General features: G+C 45.4%; 1 protein-coding gene across 6 annotated transcripts in view; it reads left to right on the forward strand.

Annotated features, from left to right (window-relative positions):
* The window catches only part of SLC35F3 (solute carrier family 35 member F3), a 161,551-nt gene that overhangs the window by 130,627 nt on the left and 7,029 nt on the right, over positions 1-23,895 (forward strand). The gene's annotated exons all lie outside the window — the stretch shown is intronic.

Raw genomic sequence — 23,895 nt, forward strand, 5'->3', positions numbered from 1 at the left:
GAAAAAACCTTTTTGTCCAGCTGCCTAGTGGTTATGGCCCATGTCCAGATTTCCCAGGATGATTTGTGTTTGTTTTAAAAGACAGCCTCATATAAATGCACAAGTACCTGGCTGGAGATCCCGTTAAGTCAGGGGCTAAGGGATCTGGCCACCCTCTTTTGTTAGTCAAAGCTCCAGCTTTAGCTTTACCAAGAGGGAGAAACAGCCAAAGATGAAGGTTAGCATTAGCATAGGTATATATGAACAGGGTGTCAGAAACTGAAAAACCCTATCAAGCAGTTACACGAGATAGTCTGCGAACATCCATAGATTTTTTTTTTTTTGAGTTAAAAAATGTTAAGATATGAGCTGATGGGTAGACAGGTTCATCTATGTGCTTGCACACACCCATGTACAACCAATTCTGTGTATTCCAGTGCTAAAACACCTTTCTAAATGGTAGCTTCCTGCCAGAAAATCTATCCCAAAATGGAAAAATGAACAAAATCTGGTTTTGTTTCCTCATTTGACTACTTTGCATGGCAATCAGTGAAGGGCCAGCTCTCTTCAGTGCTGCTGTGAAAACGAAGCAACCTTTGTGTTAGTTTGTTTGTCAGTCCTTGGGGCCAGGGCTAAAACTCAGTGAGCTTAAAGGCAAGAGCCTTATCTACTTTACAGCCTCACGATCATCGCCGTGTCATGTGGGTCTCTTGTACTCAGCAAGCCTATACCAACCCAGGTCCCTGGCAGCCTTCTTATCCACCCCCTCTTCCCCATATCTCTGGACTCTTCCCATGCGGAGTTGGTTTCAGTTGGCTTATTAATTTCTAAGCCACATTCCTTCTCTTTGGAGCTGAGTGGTTATTTATTTGTTTGCTTAAGCTGATTATTTCACCAGTATGTTGAGACTCCTGTAGTGTTTCCTTCATATCTACAAAAACCTTCCAATACATCAGTAAAATGGTCAGACTCACACATTGGATAGCATGAGTCCAGGCCAAGTCACTACAGAAGAACCATTCCTAAATGTCGTCTGGCATTTGTCCTTACGTTGCATCTAAAAAACCTTACTTCTTTCCTGCGTGTTTTTTTTTCCCTAGTACTCTTTTTTTTCCCAGTTAATTCTCTTCACTTTCTGTTGTAGAAGCCAACCAAATGAAAACTGCATTCTGCTTTTTCTGCACTGAAACTGAAAGTGAAGCCTTCTTCACTAGTCTGGCTCTTTATGCTTTCAGCTGGAGTGCATATAGATTTCCAAGAACAGAAAGAAAAATCTTCAGCTGTGAAAAGCTCTCCTATTAAATAGCACACTCAAAAATAGCCAGAAACTTTCTGTACTACCTAATAGTACCTTGAATAAAAATGAGGCTATAGCTCTGTAATGCTGTCTGATATTTCCACCATCTAACAAATGGTGCTGCTCTTAGACCGTCTCACCAGGGTATCCCGAGTGTTAGCTCGTAGAATCATGGAATAAGTCTGGTTGGTGGGGACCTGGGGAAGTCTGTCATTGTGGGAATGGTGAGAGACTGTATCATGGGAATGAGACACCTCCCCAGGTCCCCACCAAGCAAAGTTGGTCTCATATAGTCTCTGGTCTCATATGATGAGCACAGAGCTTCATCATATCTACTTCGTTTTGTTAAAGGTTAGTGAACTGCATACACTGAACAAGACAAATATTGTTGTTTATTTTTTTGTCTACTTTATTACATCATTTAATGTCCTGTCTCTAGAAATCCCAAAATTACACATACCAGAAGGCATTGCCATGAACGGTACCCGTTCTGCTGCTGTTTGCCCCCTTTTGCTAGAGCCACCTTAAATGTTTGTCTATCCTCTGACAAGAACATGTTGTTTCAAACACTGATGATTTGATTTATTTTTTATTAAACTTTTAAATTTAAATGGTATTAACCCACTATACAGTGTTTTTGCTCAACTTATTTTAAATAATCAAATTTTCACCTAGTATTATCAGTATTTCATGAAGTTTTCTATATTAAATGTGATGGGTCCAGTCAGCATCTGACCCTAGGTAACATCCTCTTCTACAAGCAAAGCTAGATCAGTAAATGATATATGATTTCAATGGACAGTGTGCTTAGCATGGAAATGCTGGTGTGCTGAGTCCTGTGCCTGGATGCAGATTCTTAGCATGGGATATTCCAGGGCCCAGTGGGGCTCAGCATCCACGGAGCCATCCAAGGTAACAGGGGTCCAGAGAAGTCTCTTGGGAGTGCCTGTGAAGGATTTAATAATACCAGCAACAGCTGCATCATGGGTTAACAGATTTGTTTCTGAATAAGAATGAATGTACAATTAAAATTTACCAAACTGCTAAAGATACTTTCTTGGGATCTTTTCAAAAGGGAGCACCAAATTGGCTTTATTTTTAGGTAAACAAGAATCATAATGAGGACGTTCCTCTTGAAAGTCATACCAGTTATATGTGTAGTTAACGTATATAACATATGTTATATGTATACTTAACTTTTGGCTGTCAGGCTGTAAAACATTGTCTGCTGCTTTATATTTCTAGAACTTCGTTTTGTTTTAACGATTCAAAAAAATTAACAGCTGGCTTCCCGGGTATGTTTGCTGTAAGAAACCAGAGACAAGTCGTTTCAAAGAACTGGAGGCAAGTGTGTTTCCTCCACAGCAATTGTGCTAAAAACAAACTGTTCTCTGTGTGGCTTTAGACATTTTCCACTATTACGCTGCTGATATCTGGAGTCTCATTACCAAAAAAAACCTGTGTCTAGCACAGCAGAGTAATTAACAACAGATTTTAGGCACACGTAGAAACATCTCACCAGGGAAATTTGAGAAGGAGATGACAAACAATGTCTTGGAATCAGTGTAATGCCATGATCTGGATGTGTAATGGCAAATCGTCCTTCCTCAAGTAGCTCAGCCACTCGGTCGGTCTGCCTTCATTAGGAAGCCTGTCTCTGCCACGGCTTTGGGCCAGCAGCCACGGCCACGCGGCTCCTCCGCATGACGCGCGCTGATGGCACCTACGAGATGTTGTGCAGCTGGCAGGAAAAAGATGCAATAGTTCATTAGTTTTGCCATTCTGTATAATTCAGGCGTTTTCAATAGGAATGGCACTGGAAGCTTTGTAGTACTGAAGGTGCATAATAATCGCATCAAAATTGCCCATCTGCAGCTAAAGTGAGATAATTGCCTAGGCGTATCCGCATTTGCAGAAGAGATTTTGAATAATAAATGTTTATAAAGCCCTTCTGTCATCATGTTATCCAGTTCTCACCCCGTAAGCCAAACTCTCAATTCATTTACACTCTTTTCAAACCAAAAATAGCTCCCGTCGGTGCAGCTCTGCAGTTGGTGAGGATCAGGCTCTGGATGAGTTTGTCACCTGGAATTCTCTCCCAGCTCCCCAGCAACACGCATCAGCCAAATCAGAAGAGAGTCGTCAGCAAACCCTGCTGATTCCTTGCTAATGTTATTTTCTGTGTCTTTAATAATTAATTTACATAAATGACTGGTGTTTAGGGGTGTTGCTACTGATTCTCAGTGGTGCTGGCTGGCACTCCTTCCTGAGGGGCCAGGCCTGTCCGGAGTGAGATCCACAAAATGGCCGAGATGCATGCCCCATCCTGAAAACAGGCATAAATATCTACCTGTGGTTACCAGCAGATAACTTCTCTCTGCTCAGGGAGCCTCTTTTCTGTCCCAGAGGTAAAGGCCTGATGGATCCGTCCTCACAAAATACAGACACACTGAGACCAGCAGCAGCAGGTTAGATGCCTTGTTAATTAGGTTTGTTGTGGCTGAGCTACCCTGCTGATGCAGATGAGCCCCTTAGCACGGACTCAGCTCACCCAGAGCTTTGAATGCGGTCCCTCCAGGTGTGACAGAGTGTGGACAGCTGAAAGGCATGTGGTGGTGTTACTCCGTGCTCACCTGCCCAGCCCTCTGCATGGGATGCTGTTTGTAACCGCTCCCACGTTCTGGTGCGCTCCCATCTCCTGGCAATTATACACAGATGGCACTGACCAGGAGAGGTTTTTTTGATGTGACTTTGTCATCTTATGCCTCTCTAAGAGTGGGTTAATTGTTTTTTTCCATTAGACTTGATACAAGTCATGCTGAAGTCCCAATCAGCCTCAGTATGCCTGACTGATGCCTAATATCTGCCATACAGTCTTTACCTCTCTCATGATCTTGTTCAGCAGCTAACGCTGCTTGATCTAGCCCCGTAGTACTGCCAGCCCTAAACAAGCAAACACAGTTTGCAAAGGGATAAAAAGTATTTCAGACTAGATGACAGAATCACCTGCTTTCTGCCAGTGTGTACCTCTCGTCTTTCTTTGCGCATGAGCAAAGGAGCTGCCGCTTCAGCAAAGAGCCACCTGTCTCCCCTGTGGTCAGCGTGCCCATAGCTCTGCAGCTTGTAAACCCTTGCTCACCGTAACGGGGTTTCAGCACACAGTGCCTGTTGGGTGCTGGCATCCTGCGGAGCACCTCGGCATGGGCACAGCGAGGCTGCACCCAGAGCAAAGTACGGTGCTGCCGTGTGGAGGGTGCCCCCGCTGCTGGCATCCAGGCGGATGGGCTCACCTCAGAGCCCAAAACGGCATTGCTGCGCTCATCGTTCTTCTTGTGAAACAGTCTGAAAAGAGATCCAGATGCTGTGCCAAAATTAGTAATGATGCGAACTACTGCTCAGTGCATTTTTTCTCTCGTAAGGGTTTGAGATTATTAAATAACCTCTCTCAGCTTCATCACAGAGCATTACGCTTTGAACAAGGGCTGAGCCCAGCCACTGAAGATCTTTATTCTAGCTGTGTAGGTGAGGTTTTATTGAAAGAGCCAGATTTAACAGAGTGTACCCCAGGCACAGTCACAGTAACTGAGCCAGATTATGCCTTGTGTGAATCAGTGGGGTCAGATAGGGAAATCACAGGGCACCGTGACATGGAATTACCCTGTTACTGAGGCTCAGTGCGCAGGGTGCGACTTCTGTCTGAAGAGCCCAGAAAACCTTTGGAGAGGGTCTTGGTTGGTGCGAGCTCTGCAGGACAGCTCAAGTGCCTTTCGCCGCAGTTCTGCACAGCCTCCTGCACAGGCTGGCTTCTGAGCAAGCTGACACCTGCCTTCCATGCCGGGAAAGCTGCTTCTTCTCAAGCATCTGTCTACGAGTGCTGCCGGTGCAGCTCTGAAAATCCTCTCCCCTCCGAAGAGCGGAGCTGGAGCACAAGCAGGGGGTACCCGCGAGGTGCCTGTGAGCACAGCGTGCCCGGCTGGTGCTCCCCACTGATGTGCCTGGCCGGGCTGAGGGATGGATGCTCACCTCCCTTTACACTACCCTCCATCCCACTCATGTTTCAGGATAAATCTAGTGCCCTCGGTGATGGCCTGGAGCTGTGCCAGCCCTCCGCCGGCACAGCCGAGCACTCGCTCTGGCCCCTGCAGTGCCTTGGGACAAAGTCATCCTCATTTCAAACGTGGAAGGAGTAAAGCCGTGTTTTTCCACTGGGGATGAATTACGGTAGGGTTGGAAGAGTATACCTTGTTTGGAAAATAACACACCTTCACTCTCTGTAAAACCCAATTATTTTTTTCTTCAAATTCTTAGCTTTTGGGAAATAATTCTTCCTCCACAGCCATCTGCAGGCACTGTCCCCACTTCCAAGATGACAAACTCCCTCTGAACAACATTTTCTGGCCCTCTTCTGGGCTACTGTCCTGTCGTGGCTGATGCCATGCACTGGAGACACTAAATTTAGCTGCCTTAACCTTTCTAAAATCTCTATTTAAAACTAAATTTGCTCATCCATAATCCATTTGAAATCAGTGGGTGCTGACAGTCTTCATCCCACTGAACAAGTCAGTGTGCTTAGGTACCTGAATATTAATTTATGTTTTTAATTTGATGTGATTTCAGTGTGAAGGAAGAGAAATTCAGTAATCCTTGCAGCTTGATCATTGGTGCCGTCTATAGATTATTTATCAAATTCTTTTTATATTACCTTGATAAGAAATTTAATGGATCTCATCAACACCAAATCATTTGTCTCTGTTGGTTTACTTTGAAGTATGATTTATGTATACATTAGATTTGATTGCAAGCAGTCTCCTTATACATGTAAACCTCAATTTTCAAAGATCTGTTAGGATGCTCTAAGTTTTAATAACAGCTTCACATAAAACAGAATTATCCAGTTCTGGTAGTAAACATGAGGAAATTCGGATACAGGGAATTAGCAAAATAATAGTCTGCTTGTTATTGCACAAATTACTCTATAATTAGAGAAAACTTTTTTAAGATGTGCACTGCCCGTGTACCCATAGTTTGGTATATGCACCCTTGTTTTTACATTGATCCCAAAGGGGAAAAGTTAAATATTCTTTTAGTGATGGAGCACAGTAATGAAATAAATTTCACATCAAAACCAAAGAGCAGGAATTATTAGGTAGATTTTTTCCCCTGCTATGTATCTTCAAGATATTATTCCGTGCTTTCTGTTGGGTAACTAACATGGCTTGCTCCTTTCTCCCAGTCCTGAAGCTGCCTGCTGAGCATCTCTCACATGCTGGGAATATTTTGGTTTATGGCTCAGCCCACCTACCAACTATTTCAGCTACCGAGATGCCATGAGCTAATTAACACATATATCATCTTACACATACCTCAGATGCCATGTGATGAGATGAGCAGTGAAGAGACTTACCCTTACACTCCTTTGTCTTATTCTTTCCCACAGGCCAGGCAGTGGCTTACCTCAAGCCTGGACACATTTTCCTTGCTGAACCATTCATTCATGTATTTTTGTTCTCTATTTATTTATTTCTAGTTCCATTCCTCTGCTAGTGTGCATGCTAGGTTGGATCTCCATTATCTAAACCTGTGTCTCCTTTGCCTACTTCACACAGCTGTGTAGGTGTCGTTATCACTTATTATTTGTACGAAATGAGCACCCTGGAAATCCTGATCTGCACTGGCACCTTGAGCTAGATGCTTTTCCAACAGGGGGCTGAACACAGTGCCTGTGCCACAGAGCTTGCAGTCGAGGCTGAGGTGCATACATGCACACAGATCTGCTGAAGCCTGGTGGTTTTCATGTAACTGATGGTGGGTTGCTGAGGTCCATGCCTAAGCAACACAACATATGATGTGATAGCGCAACGTGGCAGATGAACAGGGGGGACGTAATTACAAATGTCCTTGTAGATGAGGATGAACCCATGATTTTCAGACGGCCTGATTCCTCTTCTGCTCGAGATCAGCTTTCTGCCAACGTGGTGCTGCGTTCTCACCCCTTCATGTTGCAACCTGAAGAGGTCCAGATCCTACCAAAGTCAGTGAAAGAGGAAGCCCTATGCAAGAAGCAGGCAAATGACAAGTCTCGCTGGGAACCTCCCCATGAAGGCTTGCAGCATGGCCTCCAGCATGGCTGGGCTGGTTAAACCAAAAGATGTTCAAGAAATCCAAGGTCGAAAGAAATCTAAGAGCGTCTTAGAAAGATGCAAGCCTGCTTCTCTAGATAACATCAACAAGTCATCTGTTTAAATTAATCTGTGTCTGAACTTCAGCTGAGATGAGTTCTTACAGAATATGTAGGCTGTGATACATCCCCAGCAGTAATTCTGTTAAATTTTCCAACACCCCCTGCTATGCATGTGTAAGGATTCACAGGCACACCGAAACAAGCCACCTGACTGTACTCGTCTCCTTTGCTTTCAGCCACTCTCAGAGCAGTACCATGCCCCCTCCTTCCATGCTTTCTGCTACAAAACCAACCATTTTCATTTTAACCCAGGCAATCCATTGCACACGGCTGCAATTGCACTGACCATAACTGCGACCAAAGAGTATCCGATGCAGATTATGTAGCACATTCAGATATCGGCCTCTGGAGCCACAGCCTTGGGAGAGAGCCAGAAAAGCCATTTTATAATTACAGTCTAAGTCCAGGGGCTTTATAAATCCATCATATATTAAAAAAAAAAAAAAAGAGCAGGCATGCCCACAATGCAGGCGTTAGTAATGCTAGCCGATGTCCACTTGCCTGCTAGGCGGCAAATTGCAAGGCTGCAGCAGGAGCTCGCTAGGGCAGGTGTTGTGCCCTACCGGTGTGTTTGCACTGTGGCAGGAGGGAGCCGATTTGTGACTGTTGTCTGTGCAGCTGCTCTGGAAGCAGAGTGCTATCCTGGAAGTAAGGATCACAAGGTCACTCTCCAGAATGAAGGAAGGAATAAGCATGTCACGGGAGTAGAAAGTGGAAGACAAATGAACCCGGTAATGTCGTATCTGGCAAATGCTTGGCTGTCCTCACCGCAGCTCGGCTTTCAGGACCGGCAAGCCAAAGGGAGTCTCATTGCTCTGCCCTTACAACCTCGCTCCAAAAATCACATTCCCACACTCCCTGTAACTCCTTCCACACATTAAATCCAGGAGGATGACATAAACTGCAGCTGTATGTCACAGAGCTATTTCGTTTTAGCCAGAAGTGAATGCTGTAAAAGTGGATGTGCTGCACACTTAGCTGATGGAGATCAAAAGAGTTTGATTTCTATAGCTGAACACTGTCAAAGAACAGAAATTACTTCCGTGACCCTAAATCAGGTTAAAGTTGCTGCAGGTCTTTCCTGATATCCTTATGTTTTACTTTAGAAATTCTCTATCATAAAACGATGTTCGTCTGTGCTACAGTCAATCACATGGTATCTGAGCATCTAAATGCAAGAAAACTCTTTACCCAGGCTCCGTTCCAGGTAGTTTATTAAAGCCATTACCAGAGGCACATCAAAATGTAATAAACACAGAAGCAGATAATGGTCAGAACAGTTCTAGCATGAAACACATGATCTGTTCCGATTAAGGTAAATCCAGTATAAAATCTGTCATTTTCATTTGACAGTTTCAAATGTCACATTCGCATTCCTGAGACAAATACAGATATTATGTTCCTGAGTCACCTCAGGTTTACTATCAGCAGTCAGTGTGTGCCATTTAAGCATCACAAGGCTGTTCTCTCCAGTCTTCCAGGTGCTCTCACCAGACGATATAATTCCGCTGTGGATGATCCTGACTCTCCCTCTCTCTGCTGTGCTGTTTCCCAGACGTAGTCCTGATAATTCTAGCTGGCCCTGCAGCAAGATGGATGGTTCCTTATCACAGAAGCTTACAGGGCCACATGCCAGACCAAGCACATGCTGGCAAGGTTGGCATGGTCCAAGCTGAGCTGAGCAGCTTATCAGGAGCTTATAGCATCCTTTCAAAGGCAACAGAGCTGTACTTTAGCTCTACACTCACACCTAAGCAGTTCAGAGCTCTTTAATTAATGAAATGTTCGTTAATTCTCACCACTCCTGATCTGCAGGGAGTTACGCTTGTCTTACAGGCTGATGAACTGAGTGAGGGTGCCTGTCTGATGCATCTGAGGTGGATGAAGTGGAAGAGAGGGAAGAGAAAGACAAGAAAGTGGCAGGGTCACCATGGGAAGGATGATGCTGGAGACAAGGCAGGGCTTGGCAGACCCAGGCTGGTAATTCCTGCATTGTACAGGTCCATCCCTTCGCAGGCACTGCCAAGTGAATCCCACACTGACACAGGCTGGGCAGAGGGAAAGGCTTACAATGTGTTATTACTTCAGTGATTTTCGTGCTTAAAGCACAAGTACAGCATTTGGACCAGCAGATGGGTTTCCCAATTCATTAACTCGGGAGTTCTGTGTCTTGGTCAGAAAAGTTCCTGTGTTAATGCTGTTGCAGATAAGGACTCCTTGCTGCTTTCAAGTCGTTCACAAAGTAAATCAGTGATGACTGTGTTGAAATCTTAATTTGTAGTTTTGCAGCTAGGATTAGGGTGGCACATTAGATACTAGCAAGGCACCAGCTCTTTCCACATCGGGGCAATGTTTTCAGAGTGCTTCTCTGGCCAGAATTTTTCTTTTACTGAGGATCACACAAAGCAGAGCCAAAACAATCTGTTTAGTAGGCAATAAAAATATAAAAGAAAAAGAACAAGTACATAAAAAAAGTCACTAAGAAGGAGAGCAGTGTGCGTTGTAACAACCTGATCCAAAACACACTGACATTCCCCCCACACATGCATTGCAATGACAAGACCCGACTGCTTTGTATTTTGGACTTCTGTGGTACCACGCTCTGGCCAGAGACTTCTCATCTGCCATGTTTTGATGGTGGCTCCACCATCTCTTGTCTTGTAGGAGTAAAACCTTAAAAATATGAAATATTTCTTATAAATAACATTTCTAAAGTATACAGATCAGCACTCTGAAGCAGAGTATCTGTGGCAGGCTTCAGATTTAAAGCAAATTTCCTGGCCTCCAAAGAACCACTGTGTATCCCATCCAAACACATAAATAATAATGGCTAGTTTCTCATTCAGAGATGCGCTTGTAGCTTCCAGCAGTTCCTGCAGTCGCAAATGTCAGTTTGCTCCACCAAATGAACTCTCCAAGTCTGTTTTGTTTTGTCTTGTTTTTAAATTCAGCAAATCTGAAACCTTACATTCTGCTTCCCTGGGATTTCTGCATATCCCTCACCAGTGCTCGCATTTCTGATCTTTCCAGCAACTTCAAATAGATCTCAGTTTCTTACAGCCTTTCAGTAGTGCAGTCACCTCAGTGCCATAATCTCTTTGTTTACTTGTGGAACTAATCAATTCTATCTGATCTCTCTCTCCCTTTATATTTCTGCTCTGTTCTTTTTAATATCATGCTTGCTTTACTTCATTCCGAATGAAGCAATCAAGAGCTAATAACCCCATTAGTTTATTTACACTCTTATTTTGTCTCTAATGAGAAAGTTGGCTGTAAAATCCAGAGTAGGAATAAAAGTCACCACCAAATGTGCCAGAAGTGGGGGCACAACAGCGACCCACATATGCACCACCTAACTCTCCCACTAGAAGGCAGGGGGTCAAAGGAAGCTACACCATTCTGCAATAAAAAGAATACAAGATTTAATAACCTTGGCAGCTGATACCATTTTTAAAGCCCTAAGCCGTCCAGTACAACAATATGCATAAAGTGGTCTCTGTGGCTATTTGGGGTATTTGTTTGCTATTCCTCCTGCTTCTGGACTCCAAGTCCACATCAACATCAGCAAACAGGGCTCTGCTGGAGCTTGTCTTTGCTGCCACAGCTGGAGGCATTTGCCTATTTAATGAATTTCTTCATGCCTCTTCTCTGTCACTTGACACATCCAAGGGAAGACGTGAGGCATGTGGCTGCTACTGTCAGGTTTCTGGAGCCATCTTTTTACTCTCTGCGCATATCCAGCCTGTAGGCAGCACTTTCTCCCTGTGCCAGTGCCACAGCTCTCAGGGAAAGAAGGGGCTGTACCTCCTTTGGAAACTGAAGCTGCTTGGCTTCAGCAGAGGAGAGGCAGGGACCATCATCTTCAAGAGTTCTAAAATAGGAAGGACTTTCCACCTGGCTTGTCTGGAAAGTTACAAGGAGCTGATAGAGGAAATCTGAGCTGCAATAGCAGAGACAAAGCACATTTCTAGAGCCGCTGTGGAATAGCTCAGCATCATCTCTGGAGGGTGGACCCACCATGATGGGCCCACCGTGGAACTCCAGTTGTCCTATTCACTTCATTGGAGGGTATAAAGGAGGAAAGCCCATTGTCTGCAAAATGGTGGAGATTCAGCTTCTGAACAGTGTAAGAGGGAGTGGCTCATCAATCAATGAGGATAAAAAGAGCTTCAAAGAAGAACTAGGGGGATGTAGACCCCTCAAAGTTCAAGGAGACTGAAAGACAAATATGGCTTGCATCCATCTTCTGGACCTGCCTCTGGTGCTCGGAAAATAAATGAAGTTATTTCTCTGTACCTTATGTTTTAAGAAGAGTCTTCAGATAAAGTTTTTCTTTTACGTAGGATCCTCATGTAATACTGCCCATAATTTTACAGGCTCCTTTGTAACTCTGAAAACTGGGGAGGAGGAAACTCCTTCAGACAATGCAGCTGAACTGTCATGTGTGATTTTTCTAGCAGAGTAAGGTTTATGGTTTCTTTTAAAATTTCCTCCTACTGATCTTATTTATAATGATAACAACTATAAACTATATTGTATGGAGGGAAAACTCCCCTACCTCAAAACATAGTTCTTTCTTGCCTGTGAAGCTTGGGTCAGCAGAGGCTTTTATGCAGTCACACTGAAGATTTGTGAAGGGATAATATAATGTGTCATTAATAGACTGCGCAGGCAATTGCTTTCTTTTTTTTCCAGGAAACATTTTGAAATTTCAAAAGAAATCTTTATAATGAGGTGAAATACAGAGCATCCACAGATGCAAAATGAAAATAAAACCTCCTTTGAACTAAAATATGTTCTTTCCAATTCTTTTTAAAATTTTTGTTGATTTTGATCACTTCAATTATTTTCCACTATAGATTTAGTGAACATCCATTTTGAATTTATAAAAGAGATTTCACTTAAAATGTTCAAATAGAACAATTTCAAAACCTCTCTCAGTACTTTCTCTAAAAGTGTTTTGAACCTGTACCCCTCTTCAGAAGCTTCCATTTCAGTGAATTAGCATTGTGGTTCACCAAATTGTTTCACTGAGAATTAAATGAACATAATAATTTACAACTTCTTGACCAAATGCTGTAGGACATGTCTTCAAAGATCCAAACCACACAGGTTCCCACAGCTCTTTGCTGAAGCTGTATCTACCTAACTTTTCATGAGCACAGTCTCTGGGAATTTCAGCTGCCATGGCTCCTTTTCTGTGCTTTCCAATCCTTCTTTAACAGTACAGTGGTGTCAGTATTTCCAATTTTGCCTGTCTACTGTTCCAACAAGGAAGCGCTCATATGAGGAGTCAGAAATGACATATTTCTCCTGGACAACAGGTAATTGACTTCCAAGCCATTCTCAGTTACTGTGTGTCACTTGAGAGACCTAAATGTACCAGTCAGTAATGCAGAGAGAAGCCGTTCGGTTACCATTATATATCACTCCATTATTATCATTTATACCAAGGTCTTTCTTACACTAAATTAATGCAGCCAGCAACAGGAACATATTGTAGAACATGTTTTTTGAAGAACTAGCCTATTGGGAGAAATGTCAAAACAAGTAAAGCTGTTTGGAAATATGAATCTCAGAAGTGCTGTATGTTGTATTTTATAACACCACCCCTTTGGCTCTAAAATCGTTAGCTGTACTCCTTCACTCCATGTGACGTAAGGCTGCGGAGTTTCTCAGTTCCTCACACTCTCATTTGCCAAAATCACCGTTCTCTGAAGCGTGCTGTTAAATCGTGCTCTGGGATGAGGGTAGATGCCACCACAGCACCTTGAGACCTCCTCACTCCACCTCTGTGGGAAGCTGAGGACTCGCTCCCCTCCCTGCTCTGCTGCTCTGCACAAGGTGCTCTTGAAGACAGAGAGCACCGGACAGAGGCTGCTCTGATTTTGTGTCAAATGGACATCAGCAGTGCAATTAAAAAGGCAAACAAACTTCAGACAGAAAAAAATCACCTGTTGTTGATACAGGGCACTCTAAAAATGGCCACAAATAAAAGTATTTAGAAAAGATTATTTCCTTTCTGTATCCCGGTTTACTTAATGCATCTAGCAGCAATTTGTGCATCATCAATGTCAGCTTCTCTGTTGTGTCAGTGAGCTCTCTGCTTTCTTTTTGTATAACTTTACTTCTTTTCATTGGCTAGATGCCAAATTGATGGTGTGTCTTCTGGTAGCTCCTGAATCACGTGCTTTCCTGTTCCCAGCTCTCCCAGCATCCTGTCACAGTGCTGCACAATTAGTGTTTAGGCTGTGAGGTTGAGTTGTTTCCCTCATCTGTATTACAGCTTGATACTGCTATTTAGTGAGGATTTACTGAGCCAATAGATTATGCCCATGGCCCAGGGCTTGTATCACCAGTGAGACGGGCTGTGGGCTGGCAGTGCTTTGCCAGATTGAACTGCACATATCTCTGTGCAAAGTCTTTCTGATCACCCACAGGCATAAAGGTCTGAAGTAAATATGTGTGTGAGTGTATGTATGTATGTATTTTACATATATATGTTCCAACGTAGATGTATGGTTATATATATGGTAACACCAATGTTTCTGTAGCCAGTGTTATCACCAAGGCATTTCTCTCTTCCTTGTATTGTCCCATGTCTTGCTCCTTCCCTCTCCCAAGACTCAACAGCATGGTTTCCCCTCCATCAGCACTGTGCTTCCAAACCAGCAGATCTGAGACCCCAGCATTTCCAGAAACCAAGGTGCCAGCTGTTATAAAAGCATTTTATTCTTGCCAGCCTTTTTTGTCTGCCTGCACCAAAAAAAAAAAAAAAAAAAAAAAAAAAAGAAAGAAAGGTTCCCAGGAGGACCAGGTGGCCAGCTTCTCCCAGAAGTTTCATTTTGACTCTTCCAAAAAGTAGGGTGCAGGTCACAGCTGCAGCGTACAAGCCGGATGTAAATCAGAACAGGCCAAGCTCAAGATATCCGCAAGTGATCGCTGCACAGTTTCAGACGCTGCAGGCCTTTCACACCCTGAACTTCCACTGACGTCAATGGAAATTTTGGATGATGACGGAGAGCAGTGACGATGTTGACTCCGGCAGTGAAAGCCTTGAGAGCCTAATGTTTAGGTTTTCTCTGCCTGGGTTTGTATATGCTGTCCCTCACCACATGCCGAGTGCTGCACAAGTGCTTGACTCACCTCAGCACAGCCTGGGACGCTGCTGAGGCAGGGACCTGGGCCAGCCAGGGGCTTGGCCAATCTCTTTCAGGAAAACTGTGGCAGAGCTTTGCAGCCGACCTCCAATGCAGCCTCTTGGCTGCTGCTTTTCAGTAGTGAAGTGCTTGAGCATTGCTCACTGTGCCTCTGCAGCCTGCTGAGCTCGGGGAATTGCCTAATCTGTGAAGGCAACATTAAATGTGATGTGGCTAGGTTTGGCTTTGTTTGTTTTCTTCTGTTTTTCCAAAGCAAACACCAGCTTCACTGAGTTCAGCTTTTAATGGGCAGTATCTGCACACACTCCAAAAGCTGAGGTGCGCTTCTGAAATGGTGGCTGGTGTGGTGCTGCTCCGTGGCTTGCTGAGGGGAGCACTGCCCCAGCGGGGAAAGTCCCAGTTAATTAGTGCACATTTGCTCTGCACAGTCTTTAGGTAGGGGGAATGTGCCAGAATGGCCCTGCTGGAGCCTGAGCAGGTTCCTCTCAGCTATCTTGCCGGGCTGGAAGTCTATGAAAGCAGCAGCAAGACCACAGCCCTGTCAGCATGTCTCTAGTGGTGCCCTCCCTGTCCTCATCTCCCCTTGGTGAGCCTGGGAAGAGGAGGAGGCCATGCAGTGCAGGCTGAAGATGACTGGCAGCGTTGTCTTCAAAATGGATGGCCAGCCACAGTCACAGCCCCAATTAGATCTCCTGTCAATCCTTGTGTAACAAAGGGCAGTCATAGCTTTAGAATGACTCAGCCTGCCTTTGAATCACAGTCTTAACATCTACTCTACAGGTGTCCAGTGAACATACTGTTCCTAGGATAGCTTTTTCAACAGAAAACAAGGGTGGATTCAAGAGGTAAATTGTAAGGCAGATGGAAGGACAGAGTGAAGAAAGGGAGTCTTGTGGGGGCCACTTGGGTTTCTGTGGCTAGCTGTGGGGTTGCTCTGGCATTTCTGTGGCTGTCTCGAATACCCAAGCCAACCAGACCATCAGGGCATTGAGGAAAAGTGCTCAGAATGATGGAGTCTTCTTGGCTTGATGAATAAAGAAGAAAGAATTTGGAGAATTTAGACCCTGTGTAATCTTAATACACCTCATCGTACAGGACACATACTAAAAACTAGGACCAGGCTTTTCTGCTCACCATACCTTGAAAGTTCAACAGTTTTCCTTGTGAAAGGTTATATTATCATAGCACCTTTGATAGGTTACAGTCACACAGATGTCTAGAGAATGACAAATCATCTCCCTGGTGTTCCCACAGACAAATGTGGGATGATAGCCCAGCAGTGGACAGGATAGAAGGTTGATTTTGAATAAAAGATTATTATTCCTTATAATTCCTGTCATTAGAATTAAATGTTAGGGAAGGAAAGTAACAGTCGTTATAAACGTGGAATCTGTGATTTACTTGTATTTTTTCTCTCAGGAAAAAGCAATCTAAGATAACTCCTAGAGGTTTGCACGGTGGTACTTCTGAGTAGGTTATGTTTATCAATTTGGCCACTAATTCCGGTCTTGTTAGAGCTGCTACCAATTCATCTAGTCCCAAACATCAAGTTTAGAAACTTGTCACTTACCATCTCTCCACCACGCCCTTGTTAAATAATCAGCATGGCATTTCCTTGGGCAGGAGGGCAGTTTTAAGGGCCAAGTTATGGATCCCTGCAGCCATCCTCAGGCTTTTTTGAACTCCTGAGTAAATACTGCCTGGAAACAGCCTACTGCCCATTTTGTCAGTTTGCTCCATAACACCTCCTGTGGTCACTCCAGTCTTGGGTAGATCCACTACTGAGTCCCCTCACAGAGAGAAGGTGAAGCACGGAGACCTCCCTGTTTCTTCTGCTGTGACCACTGCTGCAGAGAAGCCACTTGCCCGCCCTGCCCTGACCTGCTCTTGACCAAGTCCTCTGCTTGTGCTCTGCCTCCAGTCACTGCCACTGTCTTCTTCCTGCTGTGGAGGAAGGACCGTGATTAGCTCTGGTTCACCTTGCTGACTGCTTCTTGCCTGTGGTTTTACATGCCTCTGTAAGAGTTGGTGGTCCTTTACGTGTATTCCCCTTGGGCACGACTTACCCCGAGGTAGCCTCCTGCCTTCACACCCCACGGTTTAGACAGGCCTGTTCCTCTCACTCGTCCTCCAGCCCCAAGCACACAGCAGGAGCTGCCTGCTACTCTCACCGCAGGCTCATCAGGGGCCCCAGGCACCTGCAAAGCTTTCAGTCTCCTCTCTGCCCCCTCTTGTGTCAGCCACTGCTGCCGCCTAGGATAAATGTCTGGTCTAAATGCCTCCCAGCCTCTGGTCTGGTGGGCTCTGGCTTGGATTTAAGGCAGATGCTGTGTGCTAATCCAGATGAAGTCGAGGGTGGCAGCTCCTTGTGGGCTCTGTAACCAGCTGCTCCATGAAGCAGCCTCTGAACGTAACCAAAAGGCTCATCTCCAAGTACATCCGAGTGTGATGCCTGTCTGGGTGCTTGGAGCTTACACATAACAACAGTATTACATTTGATTTGTATAACACCAATTATCCGTAAAAGTATAAAGCAACTCAGGCTCTGGGTGCCGCTAGGGTATAAAGGCAGAAAATGCTGGGTAATGCAGCATGTGGGAACTTCAGCTGTCTGACAGCTGTGCGCACGCTGTCACATCACAATCTTCTTGCTAGCAATGCTTGCTTTGTTTTCCAAAATGGCATGTCCCCCCTGGCCTGGTGGAAGACCCATGGCTGCCAGCGTGCCCCACGCAGCAGGCTGCAGGCAGAGTGCCAGAGGCTCCAACAGCACACACTGGCATGGGCTCTGGTGCTTGTGGGCATGAAATTGTGCAGGAAAGCTCTTGCAAAACAAAATCTCACTGTGATATCCCGTACTGCTCCTGTGAAGTACTAGCAGAGCAGTGGTGATGCTCTTGACTTCACCACCAACAACCTTCAGCAACCCAGCAACCTCAGCCCTTTCCATCATGTCACTCCAGAGGTGGCTGCTGGCCCTGCTCCCCAAAGAGCAAACAATCAAAATCCTGCAGTATGTTCAGAGGCAAAAATTAAATGAAATACTCACGCCAATATAATCCACTTCCTGCAGCCTGTGGAGCCAGTCGTGTATTTGAAAGCTGCAGTGTGTGCTAGGACTGGACTACTGCTCTTCACCTGGAATGGGCGGAGGCAAAATGAACAGGATCAGTGCCCCGGGCACAGCAATAAGCCTGACTCTGGAGACACAGGCAGCAGCACAGCAGGAAATGGTGGGGACTGAGATGGGCTCTGAGGTGCCCCTTTTCTCCAAGCCTCCCACAGGCTCCTCAGGCTGGAAGCTCATCTCCGGACTCCTCTCTCCTCTGACAAAAACTGAGCACCAGGAAGGGAGGGAAGACAGGGCTGGAGCCAGCAGGGAGCAGAGGCGGGTAATGGGGACGGAGGACTGTGCCAGACTGACCCCCGAGGAAGGGCACCTGTGTCCCTTGGCATCATCAACAGGGAGAAAGTACTGGGAAGGCTGGAGACTGAGACCCTGGGGAAAGACAGTCCCAAATGCTTTTAGGAAGGGACTAGGGGCTTGCTGCTGTAGACAGAAAATCTGGGAGGATGAGGGGCATGGGGCAGACTCTTCCCTGTGCCTTTGCAGCCTGAGGCTCCCACCCCTTTTGTTGTTGTTTTGCTAAGGCAGTTTACACTTTGTGACTTCTCCCTGGGGTTTGGTCTTGTTCTTTTAAACTGCATGTTGTTGTTGTTGTTAGTTTAAACAGTCTCTCATTAAGGCCTCAGAGTGTGTGCTAAAACTTGTCTTGGAAATGTGTATTCAGGTGGTTTGTAAGATTTGTATTATTTGCTTCTTTTGGAGCCATTCTGGTGTATTATGTAAATCCATAACTAAGCATTTCCTGGGACCATTTATTGTGCAAATGCATAGTTTGGCACATGTACAGTGCTGAGCAAAACCAATTGCCTCTGCCTCCCTAGTTCAGAGAAGAAAGATCAGCCTGGAGATTTTTTGTTTAATTCAAGAGAAGACAATTTTCTCATTCGTTTCCTACGAGAATGAGTTTCTGCAAACGAACTGGAAACTCCTGGAACAGTTCAAAGTTTAAAGGCAGAACATCAGCCCCAAATCACGTGTGGAAACAAGTACTGCTCAACATCAGAGGTACACTTAAAAGTGGTAGCTGTATGCTGGATTGACTTTTAGGGTCATTTCTTGCATTTAATAAAATGCTTACAGAAACATGAGCATGGGTTGATGGGCATTAACAAACCGTTAGATTATTTTAGGCAATGTCCATTTCTGAGAAACTGTTCAGTATCTTGAGTAGTTATTTTTCAGTTTGTGTAAGCATGTAGGTTTAGTGACAAGCCCCAGATCTACCTGGTGCTTTAAGCTTTGATTCAGGCCTTCTTCTCTGTACTGACAGCACACACTCACCCCCAGAGCAGAGGAAAGCAGGCATGCGGTATCTGACATCAGGGGCTTCTCCATCCTTTCTCAGTTTCAAGAAACCTCCTGTGGGGGCCCCAGGCACATGGAGAGACAGCAGGGAAGAGACATCATCCCAGGGATACAGCAAGGAGGGTGAGCAGAAGGACTTGGCATGGACCTGGGCTCATTGCCAGGCTGTGAGCAGAGCGCTGGCATGGCACGGCCGTGGGTGACACACTGCTTGAGTTTCCTGCAGTGTAAGATTTGTAGACATGCTCTCAAATTGACCTGACCCTCTAGCCAGGAGCAATCAATTAAATAAACTTTTCCCCATGTAATCTGCTGCAGAAACAGTGTTTTTATGACAGCCTGCCCTTGCTGGATTGCCCTTTCTAAGGACACGGTACTCCAAGCTTGAGATTTGCCGAGGCTGATATTTAAAAGGCGCTGCAGGCACCTCGGGCACCTCTCTGGAAATTGCTGAGGCTGGCGGGTTTATTTGCAGTGTTTTATGGTCTGGGACACACCACAGGAGCCTCCATGCAACTGTTCTGCTGGCACATGAACCTGTGGTGATGTAGGAACAATGCACACGGAGGCTGTCTTGATCAGTAAGAGAAGTTGGCTACAAAATAAGCATGCGGGAAACAGATCTCAGAAGATGCAGCCTACAGGCATTCCTCATCCTGTCTCCTCCAAGCACCTGCGGAGTTCGCCGCTCTGTGCCTCAGCTTGTCCATCTGTAAAATGGGGATTGGGAAGCTACCCTCCACTTGCATGGCTCCAAAATCTGCCCACCTGGGAGGGTGATTTTGCCGTGACTGCAGTTCACATGAGCATTGGCTCAAGGGAGAGCAAAGCAGAACTGGAGGCATGATTTCTGGGAAACACACTGTGTGCACTCCTGGAGAGGATTTTTGAGGAATGTTTTTGCTTAATTTGTGTTTTGTATCTGCACAGTAGTCTTCTGCCTATCTCATGAGCATAATGCAGGAGAAATGATGTGGCTCTAACAGGATAAAATATGAAAAAAGGATCTTTTTTTTCACTGTAAAAAATTTGATTTTAGTTTCCTTCCTTTCTTTTAACAGCTGTGGCACCTTGTCTGTCTTGTTGGCTTTTGCTTGGCTTTCAAGTCACGCAGAAGATATTCATGCGTGGCATTTTAGTGCATGTCTCTGTTCGTACATTGAATGGAAAATGCACGACTGTCAACAGCACTACTGCAGACTATTTATCCATGCAGTCCTCATCAGTGCAGGGATGAGCAAAACATGTTTTGCCTGCCAATCTCTAATCAAGAGGCCAGATTAGCTGGCACGGTGGCTGCTTAGCTCTGCTCTGTGGAGCCTATGCTCACTCTGGTGAAAATCAGGAGCAATTTAGCTAAATTCAGTTTGCAGGTACAGACCCTACAAGGTCAAACAAAGCAAAAAAATGCAGCCTACAAAGAACAAAAATCAATGACTAGGAGCAACAGCAGAACAAAACAGGCTTTGGAGAAGGTTCCAGTATGAATATTGTGAAAATGAGAAAATGTTAACAACAGTTAACAGTCTGGAAAGGAAAAATAACTGGGTTGTGCAAAATATTTCCTTATGTTGTGCATTCCTCACAGATATTTTCTACTTTGCTGCACCTTTCCCAAAAATATAATGGCAACCTCAGTGGTGTATTAACTTCTCTGGCATAGTTTTGCTTTCCAGTATCAAGAGGCTGAACCCCCAGACTAGTAGAACGTGCCGTGTATACTTTTTTAGGTTTTGTCTACCTTTCCTCTTCAAGAAATGGCTTTATTTTGCAAAGGGATGTAAAAAGCATTCCTTCCAGTTTGGGCAGAATTTATACATTCCGTTGCACAAGGTTCAAGGCAGGAAGAAACATCCCAGCTACCTAGCAATGGTTAAAGATAAAGAAGGCAGTCAAAGATGAATGTTGTTAAGCATGTAATTATGAGCTCAGTGGGGAAAAAAAAGAGCTTTAGTGTCGTGTTTTATTTGCCAGCTTTATTTGACTGCAACACCTGCTTTCAATAAGATTAACTCTTACTTACTTAGCATGCAATTTTGGCACCAACTATTTGTCATTAACTTCACTGGGGATGCTCATTTCCAGTGCCTGAGATATTTTGATAGTCTTGCTGTGCTGCAGACATGCACAATGGGGCAGAGCTAATTTGCTATTTGCTGGGTTAATGAAGATACACAGTAAAAAGATTATGAAGAAGAATTAGCACATGAAGGATTATGAAACCAACAATTTAGAGTAATATGTATATATACATATATATATAGGCAATAAGATCTCTTAATCTGATGTTTCCATTCCGGTTTTACATAGCCTTTCACCATTGCCTTACTGATGCCTTGCGTTGCTTATTTTTAAAACCAATTGCTGTTTTTATTTTAAACCAGTGGAGCTCCACTCTCACTACTTGGACACGCACAGGGCCAAAGCACGCCTCAGCCCTGTGTCAGCCCTTTTCCTATGGCCTCTCCAGCCATTATCCATGCTGAAAGTAAGACTGCCTATTGCAGAACTGCTGGTAATGCAGGCAGGAGTAGGTCTGGTCAGTCTTTGGTGGCAATTTCTCTTTTAACACATAAGGTGGCATTTCTCTTACCAGACCCTGAACTCCCCTTTAGAGCTGAAGGCAAGAAACAGCTTCTCCCTGGGCTCCACTCCTCTTGAGGTGGGCATCAAGAGCAGCTCAGGGATGTGCATCTCCAGTGACTCAGAGCACAGCAGTAGGCGTTTGTCATGCTGCCGCGGTGAGCAAATGCTGCCTGCCCATGTGGATGCTGCGTGCTGCTTAAAACCATTGCACCTGCAGGCATGGCTCCGCTGTGCTGCCCGAGCCGGCAGGCAGGGCTGAAAGTCGCTGTCCTGTGAAATTGCAAGGAGACAACCCAGGCTCCCCATCCGTCCTGCACCTTTGGGACGCTTTGGGATCCGCAGCTGCTGAGTTTGGCTCCGCAGGATGCTGAGTGCTTACAGACCGCCCTCGGGTTAGGGTGGCTTTTGTCTTCCTTAAAAAATTACATTTTCATTAGCAGATGAGATTGTTAAAATATTCATAGGCAGGCTCTTCTGGCACGTTCAGGCGTGCCTGGAGAGCCACAGGACACAGGCTCTGTTTTTGCCAGGGAGTATCCATAAAACATCAGGCCCCGCAATGGGTACAGTGTGCCCTTGTGGGCAAAAGCGAGACAACCAGACAGCAGGAGGAACTGTGTCCAAAACGTTCTGTCAAAATATTTAGAGCTGAAGGTTTTTTTCTGCAGTGATTTTGTTCCCGAGCTGTTTTGGGATTACTGTGTGGGTTATATCCCTGCCCTGTCTTGCTTCCCACAACTGCTTATCAGGCATTACTCCCTGGTAGCTCTCTTCATCAAATGCCGCTTCACGAGCGGCGTGATGGCACCAAGGAAAAATCATTTCTCTGATAAGCGATAGGAGACCTGGGGAGACAATTAATTGCGAGGGGGTTCCTGTACAGTGTAGAGTCATCCTTACACAAAAAGAGGCCACGTTTCTCTTAATGCTCCTCGGCCTTCACTGACAATAAGTCCAAGAAAGCCATCTCGCCCACCTGACGCCCCATGAGGAAGTTCAGCAGCATACATGTTGGGCAGGACAGTGCTCCATGGGAAACCTCTGCCTGAAGAGGCCTCCTCTGGAGGCTGGAGCCTGCAAGAGGCAATTCAGAGTTACTGTGGCCAGAGAAAACAGCTAAAAGGCGGCTCTGTTGTGCAGGCCCGTAGGAAGAGACTCCCAGAGCAGGGGGTGCAGCTCAGGGCCCAACCCAGGCCCAGGCGAGGCAGGCCTCTGGGGTGCTTCGGGGTGGGGGGACCCCAGGCTGTGCTGCTGCATGGATCCAGCATCAGGCCCGGCCCACAGTCCCAGCACATGTTCCTAGTCCTGTTTGAACCACTTCTTCCAAAAATGGGAGAGTTTTAGCAAAAAATACCTGCTGTACGAAATAGGAAATGGATTCATGGTGATGGAGCATCTCCAGGAGCACCAATGGCACACCATTTTATGAATGTTTCTGTGGTTTCTTGTCTCTGGCCACATTTGCTAATCAGTGAATTGGAGGTTTTGGATGCTCCGAGTTGCGTGGCACTAAGCCTCACCGGGCTGCTGTCTGTAGGAGCACACCAAAAAAAGACAGTCCTTGTGCATGACAGCATGGGCACAGCAGTGAAAACAGTTAGGTGGGTGGGTGGGTGGATGGACGGACAGACAGACGGACGGACGGATGGATGGATGGATGGATAGATGAATGGATTCCAGAGATGTTGCTAGAAAGGGGCAGAGGCTGGGCTGCCTCCTGCCATGAGGGGATGTGGCGGTGGTGCAGATGCTGCAGTGACCCCCAGGAGATCCTCAATTTGAAGGCCTCATTCTATCTCCCAGCTGCCAGCTCTGGCTGAGTCTCACATTCAGGCTCTGATCATTCCCCTGAAGGCTGCTGAAGGCACTTAATTCCTGGATTTGCAATGTTATTCCCAGAGTTGTCCACCTTGAAGCCCTATCATGAGGTGCTGTACGACATATGAAACAGTGATAGGACTATAAAACTGGACATAGTTCTGTAAGATTGGAGAGAATTAGCAATGAGGGAAATCTGAAAAGGCTCAGAGCACACCTTGATTTCTATAGGTAACCACCTGATGCAGCCCATTTGGTGAGAAAGTGGATAGAAAACACACTTTCATCAGGCTCCAAATAGAGAGACTCGCATGGGCAGTTTCAGGGAGAAAAAAAAAAAAAAGGAAAAAAAAAAGCTTAAAATTCAAGGCAGCAGTGCAAA

Source organism: Cygnus olor, chromosome 3, assembly GCF_009769625.2.
Source record: "Cygnus olor isolate bCygOlo1 chromosome 3, bCygOlo1.pri.v2, whole genome shotgun sequence".
NCBI lineage: Eukaryota > Metazoa > Chordata > Aves > Anseriformes > Anatidae > Cygnus > Cygnus olor.